Below are 19747 nucleotides of genomic sequence, written 5' to 3' on the forward strand. Positions count from 1 at the left end.
CTTTACTTGGTGCGTTTCTCACCCAGATGGCCTGCTACTACTACCAGTCAAATGTCACATGAAAACCCAGCATTAAAGGAAGAGGTCAAGTTGCTAAATAGAGCAACCCTGAAGACAGTATTTGACTCATAAAATATCATTTATAAATCATATAGATTCAGCAAAAGGTGATTTATAGACAGTGGCATACACCAATGAAGCTGCCTGTATAATGCACAGTGCTTGCAGACCCGGCAGATGGACAAGTGACCTAACAAGCACACTCCAGAACACATTATGGTCAAAGCATGAGCGTGTTACAGAATTTAAGCACGTTTTATGGTAAAGTGTATTAATCCCATTCTTAGCTCCCTTTTAGCTTCACCCGTATTTTGGTGCGGCAGCATTGGCAGATAACAGCCCTTGCAATTCATTGACAGAATCGCGACCATTAAAGGCTCAGGCTTAAAAATAAAAAAGAGCTTTTCTACAAATCGTACATGTGTAATCACTCAGGGGGAGGTTTGCATATTTACCAAGAGCAGTTAGGGTTAAAGGGTAATGCAAAAGTCTGTCCTTAAATACACATGGTGCAGAAAGACAATCTGCTGAGTCCCCGCCAATTCATGAATAGATGAATGAAGCCATATGGGATCATAGAACAAATGAAGGTCACCTATCACATTCCCAGCCTGTCCTTACAAAACATCAGCAGCCACTTCTCACAGGGAAAATAATAGGGAATATTTGGGATCACAATCACATTGGGTGGGGATGCACTGGACATTTTTGCCATTTTCCCGTGTGATTCTGGGCGATAGGAGAGTTGTCATGACCCTCAATTACAGTCCTACCCTCAGATATGGTGAATTATATCTTTTGACAACTGCTCTCTTCCCCGCTCATATTTCCGGTAATACACACGTGGATTTGGAGACTCTGGGACTTTCCGTAGTAACCCACTAAAGGAAACTGTCAGATTACATACCGATACACATCACAAAGCATTTTGGGGGAATAAATGCAATCATCCCCAAGTTTGTTGCAATTATCCAAGCAGCTCGGCCTGAAAAATTGTCTAATCTGTCAGATGCTAATTAATTGTTGTGTTTGATGGGTGTACAATCTTCACTGAAGTGTCCTAGGTCATTTATGGTGTCTCCTCCCTTGAAGAGGACATTAAACAAGCAGATAACAGAAAAAAATATATATATGTAACACCCATTAGAAACTTAAAATGGTTTTCAGCCTTAACATATCGATCACCTATCCTCGGCATAGGTCATAAATACCACAAAATAGAAAACGCCTTGACAAATCATCTCCAAGCGCCAAACATACCCAAGATGCCATCCATAGTGAACTGGATTTAATCTCTTATAGGTCATAAACGTCAGATCTGTGAGTCTGACACCTGGTATTATCCCCGATCGGAAGCTACCAGCTCCAAGAGTGGCCGGATGTGAACTGGGTGTAAAGAGGAATACAGCAGATCCATTCACTGTACTGACTCAGATCCCAGGCATTGAACACATTTGGGATGAATTAGAACAGAGACTGTGAGCTGGGGCCAGAAATCCAACATCTGTGTCTGACCTCACAAATGCTCTTTTGGCAGAATGAGTACAAAAATTACCACTGACATCCAAAATCTTGTAGAAATCCCCGATAGGTGTAATGTGATGGTGCCCAAATACTAATAAATATTGCAGGAGGCGGCGGGGAGTAGAGCTGGAGTGGCATAGGCTTCAGATCTACCATGGTCCTAAAGCCTCATTTGCATATCAGTACAGATACTGAAGTGTTACACTGCGAAATTGCATCTGATGATTATCAAAAGAGTCATGGTGATACTTATACCAATACTGATGGGTATTGCCACATGGAACAAGTGAATGTCATGCGACCTGTGATCTTACAGACAAATTGAAGCTCTAAAATAGTTGAAGGAAAGGTTTTGGACCTGTGGCTTGACTGATCATTAGTGATGCAGTGTAATCCTAGTGTATAGGCTGTGCTCACAAGCAGTACATGCTGGAGCTTTAAAGGGACAGTGTCAGCACAGAAAGACTGTTCAAACCAAGTACAGGCGCTTGGTGCTCCGTGGCATAGGCACTCATTTAAATACACCTTCCCCCTTGCAGCTTTTCCATCCATCTCTTCCCTTTTCTGGCTTTATGATGATGGGGGGGAATTGAGAGAAAACAAGCAAGCGGGAAGGTGTATATAAAGGACTGGCCTCGCCAAGGGTACAATGAGCGGGGGGACTTAGTTTGGACAGTCATTCTATACGGACAGAGTCCATTTAAACTGCAGCAGAGAGCTCTTCATTATTTCATGCACAATCAGCTAAACAGACCACTCAGCCATGAAGAATGGCAAGATGCATGCAAGATTCAAGGATTGTGCAGGGAAACAGAGCCAAACCATGACTGATGCAGGTGAGTGCAGCCTAAAGGTTGTTCTCATGACTTGGCAATGGATTTTCGCTTCTCCCTCCCCACATGACCTCATTAGTGGGGGTCACAGGTTGGATGGTTTCATATAGGACAGCTGTTCTAAGGTTAGTGAATGCACCTTCCGAGTCAGGGTGCCAACGCTGCACCTCCTGCAGATCTTATCTGTGCATAATAAAATCCTCCTACATACCTGAGTAGACCTGTCACCTGAACACAGGTAGCAGGTCAGGTACAGGCATTTAGTGTGATGAGGTAATGATTACCTTACAGATACCCGCCAGGCCTGGGGCTCTTCAAAGAATGAAATCAATGGTTCCCAAGACTGACAGATATACGGTATATACCACTGTGCACAAAAATTTCCTTTCAGTATATCCTCAAGTCTCTTCCTTTCTCATGTAATGCAGAAATGCAACGTGTCAATAAGGTGCAGCAATGGCGTTCCTTCTAGAGGGATAAACACACAGCGGAGATTTTCTTCTGTCTGTGTTTGCCTGTCACTACGGGAATGTGGGGGAAATTTAAGGTGCCCAAAGACCCCTGGATGGCAATATTAGCAGATGCACTTCTATATCTACATGGAGAAAGTGGGCAATAGAACCAGTACAAAATGGTTATTACTCCAGACGTGTCAGCCCTGAAATGGTGATCATCCAGATTATTGGATTACTGAAAGTGAACAATAAGGGTAAGTTCACACAGGGCGTTTTTGCCGCGTTTTTTAATGCTAATTTTCAGCTGCTTTTTACAGTACCAGCAAAGCCTGTGAGACTTCAGAAATCTCATGTACACACACTGTTTTTTTTTGTTTGATCAGTATTTTGTGCTTTGCTGCGTTTTTTGGACATAGAGCATGTTACTTTCAGCGTTTTTGCTGCGTTTTTTCACCCATTGACTTAAATGGGTGTTGAAAAAACGCAACAAAAACGCAGGTATCATTATTTGCTGTGTTTTTGCTACTGAAAATGCAAGGACATTAGCATGGACAAAAAAAAAAAAAAAACACACACCAAATACACACCTAAGGGCTGTCCCACACGTCCAGATAATTCCGGTACCGGAAACAATCGGTACCGGAATTATCCATGTCCGTGTGCCCCTGCGTTTCTGGTGAACATCAGTGTGGCACACGTGTGCCGCCTGTGTGCCCACTGGGTACCACACGCACCGTGCTGGGTACCACACATACTACCAGCATCTGGTGCTGAATCCGCAATTCATATGTTCCCTGCAGCAGCGTTTGCTGCAGAGAAAATATGAATAATAGTGTTTAAAATAAAGATCTATGTGTCCGCCGCCCCACCACCCCCTGTGCGCCCCCCCGCTGTTCTGAAAATACTCACCCGCTCCCTCGTTGGCTGTCGCTGCTTCCTGTCCTGGCCGCACCTTCTCCTGTATGCGGTCACGTGGGGCCGCTCATTTACAGTCATGAATAGGCGGCTCCACCCCTATGGGAGGTGGAGCCACCTATTCATGACTCTAATCGGCGGCCCCACGTGACCGCATACAGTAGAAGGGGCGGCCAGCACAGAACACTGCGAGGGAGGCGGGTGAGTATTTTCAGAACAGCGGGGGGGCGCACAGGGTCGGACACATAGATCTTTATTTTAAACACTATTATTCATATTTTCTCTGCAGCAAACGCTGCTGCAGGGAACATATGAATCGCGGATTCAGCACCAGTGGGGGGGACAGCGCTTACTGTAGCGCTGTCTCCTGCACGCCACACGGACTGCAAACGGAGAAGGTCCGTGTGTGGTCCGTGTTTTACACGGACCCATTGACTTTAATGGGTCCGTGTAATACGTGCGCTCCCACGAACACTGACATGTCTCCGTGTTTGGCACACGGACACACGGTCCGCAAAAAATCAATGACATCTGCACAGATGCATTGATTTTTATGGGTCTACGTGTGTCAGTGTCTCCGTTACGTGAGGAAACTGTCACCTCACGTACCGGAGCCACTGACGTGTGAAACCGGCCTAAACCAGCGTTTTTTGATGCAGCTTCTTTCCTGCCAAGAAGATCAGGTTTTTGCTGCAGAAAAAAAAAAAAAGCAACAAAAACACCCTGTGTGAACTTACCCTAAATCGTTAATATGAGCGGCAACGCCTGATAAAGGCAAATGTATTCAGATATGGGAACTGGATGCGAAACAGTTAACAGCAGAAATGGATTAAAACACAGAGATAGCGATCACCATGTAATTACACTGATGTAGGGATGTAATTGCCTGCAGTTATCAGCAGGCCGCAGCAGGAACATTGGACATCCCCACCTTCTGGCATATAGAAAATATCAAGAGGGTCATCCACCGGGAGCAGAAGGCAATGCCAACCTCAAATTGTGCTAGACAACAAATGACAAGCCCCACCATCATCTGTATCAGGCTGGTTAGCACAGTTAATCTCACCAGGGGACTCTGGCATCATAAACCCCAGCAGGAGAGTCACATAGGGCATAAAAATGAGAAAGGCGGAACCAAGTGCAATTAGCTCATTTCTCCAGAGTGCTGATATCAGCTCAATCATGTCAACATCCGTGTAACACAATCACCAACACCACTGTACGGTAACCAGGGGAGCAGAGGGTCTCAGATGGCCATTGAAGGGAATCTGCCACCTCATTTTGCCGCTATAAACTGCGGTCACCGCCATCAGAGGGCTTATCCCCTTATAGATACCCCCCCCCCCCCCATGTAATCTAAAAGAGAAGAAAAACAAGTTTGATTATACTCACCCAGGTGCAGTCCTGCCTCGGTCCGATGGGCGTTGCAGGTCCGGCGCTTCCCATCTTCATGCGATGATATCCTCTTTCTTGCTTCTGTCGCGGCTCCTGCATATTGATTTGCTCTGTTGAGAGCAGAGCAAAGTACTGCAGTGCGCAAGCGCCGGGAAAGGTCAGAGAGGCCCAACGCCTGAGCACTGCAGTTATTTACTCTGCTCTTAACAGGGCAAATTAGTTCACCTGCGCAGGAGCCGCCACAGAAGCAAGGAAGACGATGTCATCGCATGAAGATGGGAGGTGCCGGACACGGGACGCCCATCGGACCCGAACAGGACCAGACTGGATCAACCCTGGGTGAGTATAAGGCTACTTTCACACTAACGTCGTTTGGCCTCCGTCGCAATGCGTCGTTTTGGCGAAAAAACGCATCCAGCAAAAGTGCTTGCAGGATGCGTTTTTTTCTCCATTGACTTGCATTAGCGACGCATTGCCACACGTCGCATCCGTCATGCGACGGATGCGTCGTGCTTTGGCGGACCGTCAGCACAAAAAAAGGCTACATGTATCGTTTTTTTGTGCGACGTGACCGCCTTTTCCGACCGCGCATGCGCGGCCGGAACTCCGCCCCGGACCTTACAATGGGGCAGCGGATGTGTTGAAAAACTGCATCCGCTGCCCCCGTTGTGCGGCGCTTTCAACGCTAGCGTCTTTGCGTCGGCACATTGCATTGCGACGTGCAGTGCACGACGCTAGTGTGAAAGTAGCCTAATCTAACTTGTTTCTCCTTATCTTTCAGGTTACATCGGGGGCTTATCTAATTACAGAATGCTGTAGATAAGCCCCTGATGGCGAGTTTACCGACTCGTGTTCAGCAGTTTCTGGAAAACCTGCGTGATTGCAGTCATAAGCCAGAGTCATCCAGTTTTTACAGTATTTTTCACATCTGCAGCAAGTGGTGAGAGATGGGCATCAAGGTGGCTCAGTGGTTAGCACTGCTACTCTACAGTGCTGGGCTCCTGGGATCACATCCTACCAAGGACCACATCTGCAGGGAGTCTGTACATTGTAATTAATGTAAGACAAGTGATGTTACTGTTATTCCAATGTTCTCTTGTGCATAAATGTCACTTCAGATTTTGTGTTATTCTCTGCCTGATGAAGTGACCAGAGTAGCCTTGAAAGCTTGCAATTTGCTTCCTTTTAATGGCTAACTGAAAAGATGGTACCAACCACTGAGGACAACATTTTTATATTTTACTATCTAATGAACAACACAGTACAAAGACATTCATTGTTTTGTGGCATTTTAACAGTGTTACAACAAAAACTGTTTGCCGAATTTTGGCTCTCTCTGCAAACTGCTGTGTAAGAAACCAGATAAAAAGGAGACAACATGAGATGACACTAGTGCCGTCCGTTTGTTTGTTTTTTTTAATAGTATGGTTTGACATAGTAATCTTTTGATTTTGTACAGTAGTCTGAGATAATCTATTATACAATTTGTGGGAGCAATAATGGCTATATATATTGTATATTTTTCCACTATTCTAAAAAAAAAAGACCAAAAAAAAAAGTATTTTTTGAGCAGTGTATAACATAATAATATATATTATACACTGCTCCAAAAAATTTAAAGGGAACACTAAAATATCACATCCTAGTTAACACTTAATTAAATATTCCAGTTGCAAATCTTTATTCATTACATTTTGGAATGCATGGAGAACAAAAAAAAAAAAAAAAATGTTCAATATGAATCAAAATTACCGTATATACTCGAGTATAAGCCGAGAATTTCAGCCCATTTTTTTAGGCTAAAATTGCCCCTCTCGGCTTATACTCGAGTCATACCCAGGGGTCGGCAGGGGAGGGGGAGCGGCAGCTGTGTAATACTCACCTGCTCCTGGCGCGGTGTCCCCGGCACTTCTTCCTGTAGTGAGCGGTCACATGGTACCACTCATTACAGTAATGAATATGGACCCAACTCCACTCCCATAGGGGTGGAGCCGCATATTCATTACTGTAATGAGCGGTACCATGTGACCACTCAATACAGGAAGAAGCTGCCGGAGAACCAGGGACACCGCGCCAGGAGCAGGTGAGTATAACGCAGTGCACGATATTCACCTTCTCCCTGTTCCACCGCTGCGTCTTCCCCGTCCTCTGCAGTGACGTGATTAGTGTGCGCGCCAACCTCTACCTGAAAAGTCAGTGCAGAGGACAGGGAAGACACAGCGGCGATCAGCGGTGGAACGCGGCGCAGGTGAATAAAGCAAGTGCCGGGGGCCTGAGAGGTGAGTGTCTTTTTTAATCGCAGCAACAGCATATGGGGCAAATGTCTGTATGGAGCATCTTATGGGGCCATAATCAGCATTTGCGGAGCATTATATGGGGCAAATGTCTGTATGGAGCATCTTATGGGGCCATAATCAACATTTGTGCAGCTTTATATGGGGCATATTTTAATATGGAGCATCTTATGGGGCCCATCAAACTTTATGGAGCATTATATGGGGCTCCTGATTCAATATGGATATTCAAAAACACGTAACCTACTGATGTCTCAATTAATTTTACTTTTATTGGTATCTATTTTTATTTTTGAAATCTACCAGTAGCTACATAGTTACATAGTTATTAAGGTTGAAGGAAGACTTTAAGTCCATCTAGTTCAACCCATAGCCTAACCTAACATGCCTTAACATGTTGATCCAGGGGAAGGCAAAAAAAACCCATGTGGTAAGAGTAAGCTCCACCATGGGGAAAAAAATTCCTTCCCGACCCCACATACGGCAATCAGACTAGTTCCCTGGATCAACGCCTTATCAAGGAATCTAATATATATACCCTGCTGCATATTCCACCCTAGGCTTATACTCGAGTCATTAAGTTTTCCCAGTTTTTTGTGGCAAAATTAGGGGTCTCGGCTTGTACTCGGGTCGGCTTATACACGAGTATATATACGGTAATATCCCATGGAGTTCTGGATTTGGAACGATGCTCAAAAGAGAGCAATGACATAATTCAAAAGTGACCAAAACAGCCAAAAATAGATGAGAACAGAGAAATGGTCTGTGGTCACCCTATGATGAACCACTCCTCCTGTTGGCTGTTTCATTTTCACAACTGCAGGAGAAATTGATTCACAATCAGTGTTGCTTCATAACTGGACAGGTTGATGTCAGAGAAGTGTGATTGACTTAGAGTTACATTGAGTGACCTGTCGTTGATCTGAGTCCCGGATGAATAATGCCCATGCAAGTGTCTATGAGCCTGTATCACCGGTCTGAATGGCCTTATGCCACTTTTACACATTCATTAGTTTACAGTGTAAGAAAATTAATTACTCTTAGCCTGTGTTTAGGTATTTCTCATGGTCTTGGCCTAAAAATACTCATACAAAATACTGAGCAAGTCTGCACTGAGCACAAGGCACAAAAGATTCATGTCTGTATCTTCCAGCAGAAAAGATCCCATTCCCTGAAGAGTCCATCTCTGCAACTGGTGCATCTAACTGTATCCTGGCAGTAAGGACTGACCCCACCTGTTATAGCAGCACCCAGTGCACAGATATTACCAGATACAGACAGTCAAAGTTAACAAATCTGAGTACAATGTAAGAGAAACTGGTGCCCATCACCGTACATGTCACCCGCTGTACACTGGCGCCCTCCTCTGTATACACTGGTGTTATATAACAGTGCCTTGCGAAAGTATTCGGCCCCTTGGAACTTTTCAACCTTTTTCCACATACCATGCTTCAAACAAAGATACCAAATGTAAATTTTTGGCGAAGAATCAACAACAAGTGGAATACAATAATTGTGAAGATGAACGAAATGTATTGGTTATTTTAAATTTTTGTGGAAATTCAAAAACTGAAAAGAGGGGCGTGCAACATTATTCGTCCCCCTTAACTTAATACTTTGTTGAGCCATCTTTTCTGCAATTACAGCTGCAAGTCGCTTGGGTTATGTCTCTATCAGTTTTGTACATAGAGAGACTCAGTGAGGTTTGATGGAGATCGTTTGTGAACAGCAGTTTTCAGCTCTTTCCACAGATTCTCGATTGGATTGAGGTCTGGACTTTGACTTGGCCATTCTAACACCTGGATATGTTTATTTGTGAACCATTCCATTGTAGATTTTCCTTTATGTTTGGGATCATTGTCTTGTAGGAAGACAAATCTCCGTCCCAGTCTCCGGTCTTTTGCAGACTCCAACAGGTTTTCATCAAGGTCCTATATTTGGCTCCATCCATCTTCCCACCAATTTTAACCATCTTCCCTGTCCCTGCTGAAGAAAAGCAGGTCCAAATCATGATGCTGCCACCACCACGTTTAACAGTGGGGATGGGGTGTTCAGGGTGATGAGCTGTGTTGCCTTTACGCCAAACATATCGTTTGGCATTGTGGCCAAAAAGTTTGATTTTGGTTTCATCTGACCAGAGCACCTTCTTCCTCATGTTTGGTGTGTCTCCCAGGTGGCTTGTTGCAAACTTTAAACACTTCTTATTGATCTCTTTGAGAAATGGCTTTCTTCTTGCCACTCTTTCATAAAAGGCCAGATTTGTGCAGTGCACGACTGATTGTTGTCCTATAGACAGACTGTCCCACCTCAGCTGTAGATCTCTGCAGTTCATCCAGGGTGATCATGGGCCTCTAGGCCGGGTCTTGGTAGATTTGCAGTGGTATGATACTCCTCCCATTTCAATATGATCGCTTGCACAGTGCTCCTTGGGATGTTTAAAGTTTTGGAAATCATTTTGTATCCAAATCCGGCTTTAAACTTCTCCACAACAGTATCACCGACCTGCCTGTTGTGTTCCTTGGTCTTCATGATGCTCTCTGTGCTTCAAACAGAACTCTGAGACTTATCACAGAGCAGGTGCATTTATACGGAGACTTTGATAACACACAGGTGGATTATATTTATCATCATTAGGCGTTTAGGACAACATGGGATCATTCAGGGTATGTGCACACGTAGAATGGTCCACTGCGGATTTTTCCGCAGCGGATTTGATAAATCCGCAGGGGAAACACACTGCGTTTTTACTGTGGATTTACCGCAGTTTTTGTGCGGATTCCACTGCGGTTTTACACCTGCGGTTTTCTATTATGGAGCAGGTGTAAAACCGCTGCGGATTCCACACAAAGAATTGACATGCTGTGGAATGTAAACCGCTGTTTCCGCGCGTTTTTTTCCGCAACATGTGCACTGCAGATTGCGTTTCCCATAGGTTTACATTGTACTGTAAACGCATGGGAAACCGCTGCGGACAAGAAGCTGCGGATCCGCAGCAAAATAAGCAGCGTGTGCACATAGCCTCAGAGATCCACAATGAACTTCTGGAGTAAGTTTGCTCCACCGAAAGTAAGGGTATGTGCACATGTAGGTGAGATTTCTGCTGATTTTTCCGCACCTGTTTTTGCAAATCCGCATGTAAACGGCACTGCAGATTACCTGCGGAATTACCGTGGATTTACCGTGATTTTTTTGTGGATTTTGTGCACATTCCACCTGCGGATTCCTATTATGGAGCAGGTGTAAACCACAGCGGATACCGCACAAAGAATTGACATGCTGCGGAATAAACAACGCAGCGTTTCCACACGTTTTTTTCCCACAGCATGTGCACTGCGGATTTTATTTTCCATAGGTTTACATGGCACTGTAAACTCATGGAAAACAGTTGCGAATCTGCAGCGTCAAAACCGCTGCGGATCCGCAGCGTGTGCACATACCCTAAAGGGGCCGAATAATATTGCACGCCCCACTTTTCAGTCTTTGAATTTCCACAAAAATTTAAAACAACCAATAAATTTTGTTCAACTTCACAATTGTGTTCCACTTGTTGTTGACTCTTCACCAAAAATTTACATTTGGTATCTTTATGTCTGAAGCATGATATGTGGAAAAAGGTTGAAAAGTTTCAGGAGGCCGAATACTTTCGCAAGGCACTGTATATACTAGCGCCCTCCTCTGTATACACTGGTGTTATATACACTGCTCAAAAAAAATAAAGGGAACACTTAAACAACACAATATAACTCAAAGTAAATCAAACTTCTGTGAAATCAAACTGTCCACTTAGGAAGCAACACTGTTTGACAGTCAATTTAACATGCTGTTGGGCAAATGGAATAGACAACAGATGGAAATTATTGGCAATTATCAAGACACGCTCAGTAAAGGAGTGGTTCTGCAGGTGGGGAACACTGACCACATCTCAGTACCAATGCTTTCTGGCTGATGTTTTGAATGTTGGTTGTGCTTTCACACTCGTGGTAGCATGAGACGGACTCTACTACCCACACAAGTGGCTCAGGTAGTGCAGCTCATCCAGAATGGCACATCAATGCGAGCTGTGGCAAGAAGTTTTGCTGTGTGTCAGCGTAGTGTCCAGTGGTGCTACCTGGAGACAGGCCAGTATACCAGGAGATGTGGAGGGGGGGGGGGGGTGGTCGCAGGAGGGCAACAACCCAGCAGCAGGACCGGTACCTCAGCCTTTGCGCAAGGAGGAACAGGAGGAGCACAGCTAGAGCCCTGCAAAATGATCTCCAGCAGGCCACAAATGTGCATGTGTCTGCACAAACGGTTAGAAACCGACTCCATGAGGATGGTCTGAGTGCCCGACGTCGACAGATGGGGGTTGTGCTCACAGCCCAACACCGTGCAGGACGCTTGGCATTTGCCACAGAACACCAGGATTGGCAAATTCGCCACTGGCACCCTGTGCTCTTCACAGATGAAAGCAAGTTCACACTGAGCACATGTGACAGACGTGACAGAGTCTGGAGACGCCATGGAGAGCGATCTGCTGCCTGCCACATCCTTCAGCATGACCGGTTCGGCAGTAGGTCAGTAATGGTGTGGGGTGGCATTTCTTTGGAGGGCCGCACAGCCCTCCATGTGCTCGCCAGAGGTACCCTGACTGCCATTAGGTACCGAGATGAGATCCTCAGACCCCTTGCGAGACCATATGCTGGTGCGGTTGGCCCTGGGTTCTTCCTAATGCAGGACAATGCCAGACCTCATGTGGCTGGAGTGTGTCAGCAGTTCCTGCAAGATTAAGGCATTGAAGCTATGGACTGGCCCACCCGTTCCCATGAGACATCATGTCTCGCACCATCCACCAACATCATGTTGCACCACAGACTGTCCATGAGTTGGCAGATGCTTTAGTCTAGAGCCCCCGTCACACTAAGCGAGGTCGCTAGCGAGATCGCTGCTGAGTCACAAGTTTTGTGACGCAACAGTGACCTCAGTAGCGATCTCGCTATGTTTGACACGTAGCAGCGACCAGGCTCCTGCTGTGAGATCGCTGGTCGTGTCGGAATGGCCTGGACCTTTTTTTGATCGTTGAGGTCCCGCTGGGTAGCACACATCGCTGTGTTTGACACCTTACCAACGACCTCGTTGACTACAACGTCTCACAGGACGTCCCGCATCGAGATCTGAATCGTCATAATAGCTGCCATGTGACATCGTTGTACAGGTCGCCGCATCGCTGCTGCGTCGTTGGGAAGATCTCACTGTTTGACATCTCACCAGCGACCACATAGCGACGCAGCAACGATCCCTGACAGGTCGTATCGTTGTCGGGATCGCTTTAGCGTCGCTAAGTGTGACTGGGCCTTAAGTCTGGGAAAAGATCCCTCAGGAGACCATCCGACGCCTCATCAGGAGCATGCCCAAGGGTTGTAGGGAGGTCATACAGGCACGTGGAGGCCACAAGCACTACTGAGCATCATTTCCATGTCGAGGCATTTCCACTGAAGTTGAATAAGCCTGAAGTTTCATTTTCCACTTTGATTTTGAGCATCATTCCAACTTCAGACCTCCGTGAGATATTAGTTGTGATTTACGTTGATCATTTTTTGTTTTTATTGTTCTCAACACATTCCACTATGTAATGAATAAAGATTAACAACTGGAATATTATATTCAGTGATATCTAGGATGTGGGATTTTAGTGTTCCTTTTATTTTTTTGAGCAGAGTATATACTGGCGCCCTCCTCTGTATACACGGGACTGGTGCTATATACTGTGTACTGGTGTTATATATACAGGCGCCCTCCTCTGTATACACTGGTTATATACACTGGCACCCTCCTCAGCATACACTGGTGTTATACACTCACCGGCCACTTTATTAGGTACACCTGTCCAACTTCTTGTTAACACTTAATTTCTAATCAGCCAATCACATGGCGGCAACTCAGTGCATTTAGGCATGTAGACATGGTCAAGACAATCTCCTGCAGTTCAAACCGAGCATCAGTATGGGGAAGAAAGGTGATTTGAGTGCCTTTGAACGTGGCATGGTTGTTGGTGCCAGAAGGGCTGGTCTGAGTATTTCAGAAACTGCTGATCTACTGGGATTTTCACGCACAACCATCTCTAGGGTTTACAGAAAATGGTCCGAAAAAGAAAAAAAATCCAGTGAGCGGCAGTTCTGTGGGCGGAAATGCCTTGTTGATGCCAGAGGAGAATGGGCAGACTGGTTCGAGCTGATAGAAAGGCAACAGTGACTCAAATCGCCACCCGTTACAACCAAGGTAGGCCTAAGAGCATCTCTGAACGCACAGTGCGTCGAACTTTGAGGCAGATGGGCTACAGCAGCAGAAGACCACACCGGGTACCACTCCTTTCAGCTAAGAACAGGAAACTGAGGCTACAATTTGTACAAGCTCATCGAAATTGGACAGTAGAAGATTGGAAAAACGTTGCTTGGTCTGATGAGTCTCAATTTCTGCTGCGACATTCGGATGGTAGGGTCAGAATTTGGCGTAAACAACATGAAAGCATGGATCCATCCTGCCTTGTATGGAGCATCTTTGGGATGTGCAGCCGACAAATCTGCGGCAACTGTGTGATGCCATCATGTCAATATGGACCAAAATCTCTGAGGAATGCTTCCAGCACCTTGTTGAATCTATGCCACGAAGAATTGAGGCAGTTCTGAAGGCAAAAGGGGGTCCAACCCGTTACTAGCATGGTGTACCTAATAAAGTGGCCGGTGAGTGTATATACACAGGCGCCCTCTTCTGCATACACTGGTGTTATATACACAGGCGCCCCCCCTCTGTATACACTGGCACCCTCCTCTGTATATAACCCTTTAAAAATATTCATCAGACCACCAATTATGATAAGAATATTTTATTTGAACATATTAATCACACAACACATATCCATAAAATAAAAAATGAAATAATTTAAAATATCTTTATTAAAGCTGATAATTTCTAAAAACAATTTATTTCTGTAAAAAAGATCAATAATTTGATACAGAAACTATGTATGCGCAGGGCAGGGCATACTGAAACTGATTGGCACCAGAAAAAATCTGTACAAAAAATAAATAATAAAAAAAATATAGTATGTATATATATATATATATATATATATATATATACATACATATATATATACATATATATATATATATATATATATATATATATATATATATATATATATATATATATATATATATATATATATATATATATATACACATACATACACACACACACACACATTAATCTGTGCACCCAAAGTTATATATGTGTATGTATAAAGAGAACAGTGTAATTATTATGCATACAACAAAAATAGCATAAATAATCCAAGGTGAAAGTGCAAAAATAAATATGGACACTCAACTATTACAAAAACAATTGATCATAGTGCATAACAAATTATATATATATATATATATATATATATATATATATATATATATATATATATATATATATATATATATATATATTTATTTATTTTTTTTCAAATTATCAGCTTTAATAAAGATATTTTAAATTATTTCATTTTTTATTTTATGGAGATGTATTGTGTGATTAATATGTTCAAATAAAATATTCTTATCATAATTGGTGGTCTTATGAATATTTTTAAAGGGTTATATATTTTGGTGATATTCATTTGATATTTTATATATTATTTTGAAAGAATTTTTCTGGAATTTCTTTTCTATATAGGAGTTTGCCCTCCTCTGTATACTCTGGTGTTATATATACTGGCGCCCTCCTCTGTATACGCTGGTATTATATATACACAGGCGCCCTCCTCTGTATACTCTGGTGTTTATATATACAGGCGCCCTCCTCTGTATACACTGGTGTTATATATACAGGCGCCCTCCTCTGTATACTCTGGTGTTTATATATACAGGCGCCCTCCTCTGTATACACTGGTGTTATATATACAGGCGCCCTCCTCTGTATACTCTGGTGTTATATACAGGTCCTTCTCAAAAAATTAGCATATAGTGTTAAATTTCATTATTTACCATAATGTAATGATTACAATTAAACTTTCATATATTATAGATTCATTATCCACCAACTGAAATTTGTCAGGTCTTTTATTGTTTTAATACTGATGATTTTGGCATACAACTCCTGATAACCCAAAAAACCTGTCTCAATAAATTAGCATATCAAGAAAAGGTTCTCTAAACGACCTATTACCCTAATCTTCTGAATCAACTAATTAACTCTAAACACATGCAAAAGATACCTGAGGCTTTTAAAAACTCCCTGCCTGGTTCATTACTCAAAACCCCCATCATGGGTAAGACTAGCGACCTGACAGATGTCAAGAAGGCCATCATTGACACCCTCAAGCAAGAGGGTAAGACCCAGAAAGAAATTTCTCAACAAATAGGCTGTTCCCAGAGTGCTGTATCAAGGCACCTCAATGGTAAGTCTGTTGGAAGGAAACAATGTGGCAGAAAACGCTGTACAACGAGAAGAGGTGACAGGACCCTGAGGAAGATTGTGGAGAAGGACCGATTCCAGACCTTGGGGAACCTGAGGAAGCAGTGGACTGAGTCTGGTGTGGAAACATCCAGAGCCACCGTGCACAGGCGTGTGCAGGAAATGGGCTACAGGTGCCGCATTCCCCAGGTAAAGCCACTTTTGAACCATAAACAGTGGCAGAAGCGCCTGACCTGGGCTACAGAGAAGCAGCACTGGACTGTTGCTAAGTGGTCCCAAGTACTTTTTTCTGATGAAAGCAAATTTTGCATGTCATTCAGAAATCAAGGTGCCAGAGTCTGGAGGAAGACTGGGGAGAAGGAAATGCCAAAATGCCTGAAGTCCAGTGTCAAGTACCCACAGTCAGTGATGGTGTGGGGTGCCATGTCAGCTGCTGGTGTTGGTCCACTGTGTTTCATCAAGGGCAGGGTCAATGCAGCTAGCTATCAGGAGATTTTGGAGCACTTCATGCTTCCATCGGCTGAAATGCTTTATGGAGATGAAGATTTCATTTTTCAGCACGACCTGGCACCTGCTCACAGTGCCAAAACCACTGGTAAATGGTTTACTGACCATGGTATTACTATGCTCAATTGGCCTGCCAACTCTCCTGACCTGAACCCCATAGAGAATCTGTGGGATATTGTGAAGAGAAAGTTGACAGACGCAAGACCCAACACTCTGGATGAGCTTAAGGCCGCTATTGAAGCATCCTGGGCCTCCATAACATCTCAGCAGTGTCACAGGCTGATTGCCTCCATGCCACGCCGCATTGAAGCAGTCATTTCTGCCAAAGGATTCCCGACCAAGTATTGAGTGCATAACTGAACATTATTATTTGATGGTTTTTTTGTTTGTTATTAAAAAACACTTTTATTTGATTGGACGGGTGAAATATGCTAATTTATTGAGACAGGTTTTTTGGGTTATCAGGAGTTGTATGCCAAAATCATCAGTATTAAAACAATAAAAGACCTGACAAATTTCAGTTGGTGGATAATGAATCTATAGTATATGAAAGTTTAATTGTAATCATTACATTATGGTAAATAATGAAATTTAACACTATATGCTAATTTTTTGAGAAGGACCTGTATATACAGGCGCCCTCCTCTGTATACTCTGGTGTTATATATATACAGGCGCCCTCCTCTGTATACTCTGGTGTTATATATATACAGGCGCCCTCCTCTGTATACTCTGGTGTTATATATATACAGGCGCCCTCCTCTGTATACTCTGGTGTTATATATATACAGGCGCCCTCCTCTGTATACTCTGGTGTTATATATATACAGGCGCCCTCCTCTGTATACTCTGGTGTTATATATATACAGGCGCCCTCCTCTGTATACTCTGGTGTTATATATATACAGGCGCCCTCCTCTGTATACTCTGGTGTTATATATATACAGGCGCCCTCCTCTGTATACTCTGGTGTTATATATATACAGGCGCCCTCCTCTGTATACTCTGGTGTTATATATATACAGGCGCCCTCCTCTGTATACACTGGTGTTATATACACACACAGGCGCCCTCCTCTGTATACTCTGGTGTTATATATATACAGGCGCCCTCCTCTGTATACTCTGGTGTTATATATATACAGGCGCCCTCCTCTGTATACTCTGGTGTTATATATATACAGGCGCCCTCCTCTGTATACTCTGGTGTTATATATATACAGGCGCCCTCCTCTGTATACTCTGGTGTTATATATATACAGGCGCCCTCCTCTGTATACTCTGGTGTTATATATATACAGGCGCCCTCCTCTGTATACTCTGGTGTTATATATATACAGGCGCCCTCCTCTGTATACTCTGGTGTTATATATATACAGGCGCCCTCCTCTGTATACTCTGGTGTTATATATATACAGGCGCCCTCCTCTGTATACACTGGTGTTATATACACACACAGGCGCCCTCCTCTGTATACTCTGGTGTTATATATATACAGGCGCCCTCCTCTGTATACTCTGGTGTTATATATATACAGGCGCCCTCCTCTGTATACTCTGGTGTTATATATATACAGGCGCCCTCCTCTGTATACTCTGGTGTTATATATATACAGGCGCCCTCCTCTGTATACTCTGGTGTTATATATATACAGGCGCCCTCCTCTGTATACACTGGTGTTATATACACACACAGGCGCCCTCCTCTGTATACTCTGGTGTTATATATACAGGTGCCCTCCTCTGTATACTCTGGTGTTATATATATACAGGCGCCCTCCTCTGTATACTCTGGTGTTATATATATACAGGCGCCCTCCTCTGTATACACTGGTGTTATATACACACACAGGCGCCCTCCTCTGTATACTCTGGTGTTATATATACAGGTGCCCTCCTCTGTATACTCTGGTGTTATATATATACAGGCGCCCTCCTCTGTATACTCTGGTGTTATATATACAGGCGCCCTCCTCTGTATACACTGGTGTTATATATACAGGTGCCCTCCTCTGTATACACTAGTGTTATATATATACACACTGGCGTCCTCCTCTGTATACACCGGTGCTATATGCTGTATACTGGTGTGTGCAGACCTCCATCCACTGTATGGCGGGGATACCTTGTGTACCGCTGTATACCAGCCAGATGTCTGATGCTCCGGACTTTACACGGACACGTCAGCGCCACTAATTACGGCTCCAGGGAGTCTGACTCCCGGTTCATTCCCCGCACAGCCCGGCTCCTCGGTGCCCGCGCAGTCCGGCTCCCGGTACCCGTCACTCACCTCCTTCCTTTCCTGTCAAGAGAGGCAGCGAACTGCTACCAGTAACACAATGCGCATGCGTTCCACCCTGTACTTAGGGACCGGAGACAAAGTTCCAACTCGCAGTGAGGCGCAGTAGTGAGCCTTTACCTTCTATAGGGAGCGTCACCGGGAGACGTCAGTGGCGCGAACCCCGGAGCCGCCCCCCTCTCTAGTCCAGCGGGGAAAGCAAAACTGAGAAAGACACGAGACACCGCGTCACACTGCAGTGCAGCCCTCAGTGCAGCCCTCAGTGCAGCCCTCAGTGCAGCCCTCAGTGCAGGGAGCAGCGTGACACATCAGTGACATAAAGCAGCCAGAAAAGCAAAACATTACCTGACAGTCATAGAAAGTACGCGGAACAGGAAACACAAGGCTTATTCACACCGGAGATTTGAGGAGATTTTTGGAACGGATTTGCTACAAAATCCTCCTCCAACTCTGCTCCAAAAACTCTTCTTATTCATTTCTCTTGGAAATCAACTTTTCTGTTCGTGTTTTCAGTTTTTTAAAACTTCTTTTCATTCCTGAATAGGTCATTCAATCCACCCCGTGGGAATGACGGAGCATGTCACCCGTGAAAAAGCTGCAAAACCTCTTTGGGGTGTGCGCACAATACAACAGCTCTTAGGCAGGGTTCACATTCCGTTGGTGCAGTCCGTTCAACGCTTGAGTTACTGCGCCAGCGCTAGTGCCTTTTCCAAGATCGCTTTATGCGATAGCGATAGCATCTGCGTGGCGGTGACGGACCTGGAAACGCTGCAGCCCGCGTCCGAGGGCCCATCACAGAATGACGGCACATCGCTAACGCATGCTGATTATGACATGCGCTAGCGATGCGCTACATCAATGGGTGCGCTGAAGCATCCATTACATAGCGTTAGTGCCACTGTGAAACGGATGCCGTCAGCGCATTGAGGCAATGTGAACCTGGCCTTAGGCGGATTCTTCCTGAAATGCACTGCAAAACCACCGCAATAAGACAACATTGCTGTGCACATGTTAAGGGCTGCCCT

At 44.4% G+C, this 19747-nt stretch overlaps 1 protein-coding gene across 2 annotated transcripts in view; it reads right to left on the minus strand.

Moving 5' to 3' along the window:
* Window positions 1-18833, minus strand: part of NT5C2 (5'-nucleotidase, cytosolic II) — a 116546-nt gene extending 97713 nt beyond the window's left edge. Inside the window, exon 1 of one of the 2 annotated variants that reach the window (XM_077258670.1) lies at window positions 18714-18833. The gene's annotated coding sequence lies outside the window, so the exon portion shown is untranslated. Of the gene's footprint in view, window positions 1-18548 lie in introns of both variants that reach the window. The other variant, XM_077258671.1, reaches the window with a different exon arrangement.
* Between the last annotated feature and the right edge of the window lie 914 nt (window positions 18834-19747).

The sequence above is a fragment of the Ranitomeya variabilis genome, chromosome 4 (genome assembly GCF_051348905.1).
Source record: "Ranitomeya variabilis isolate aRanVar5 chromosome 4, aRanVar5.hap1, whole genome shotgun sequence".
NCBI lineage: Eukaryota > Metazoa > Chordata > Amphibia > Anura > Dendrobatidae > Ranitomeya > Ranitomeya variabilis.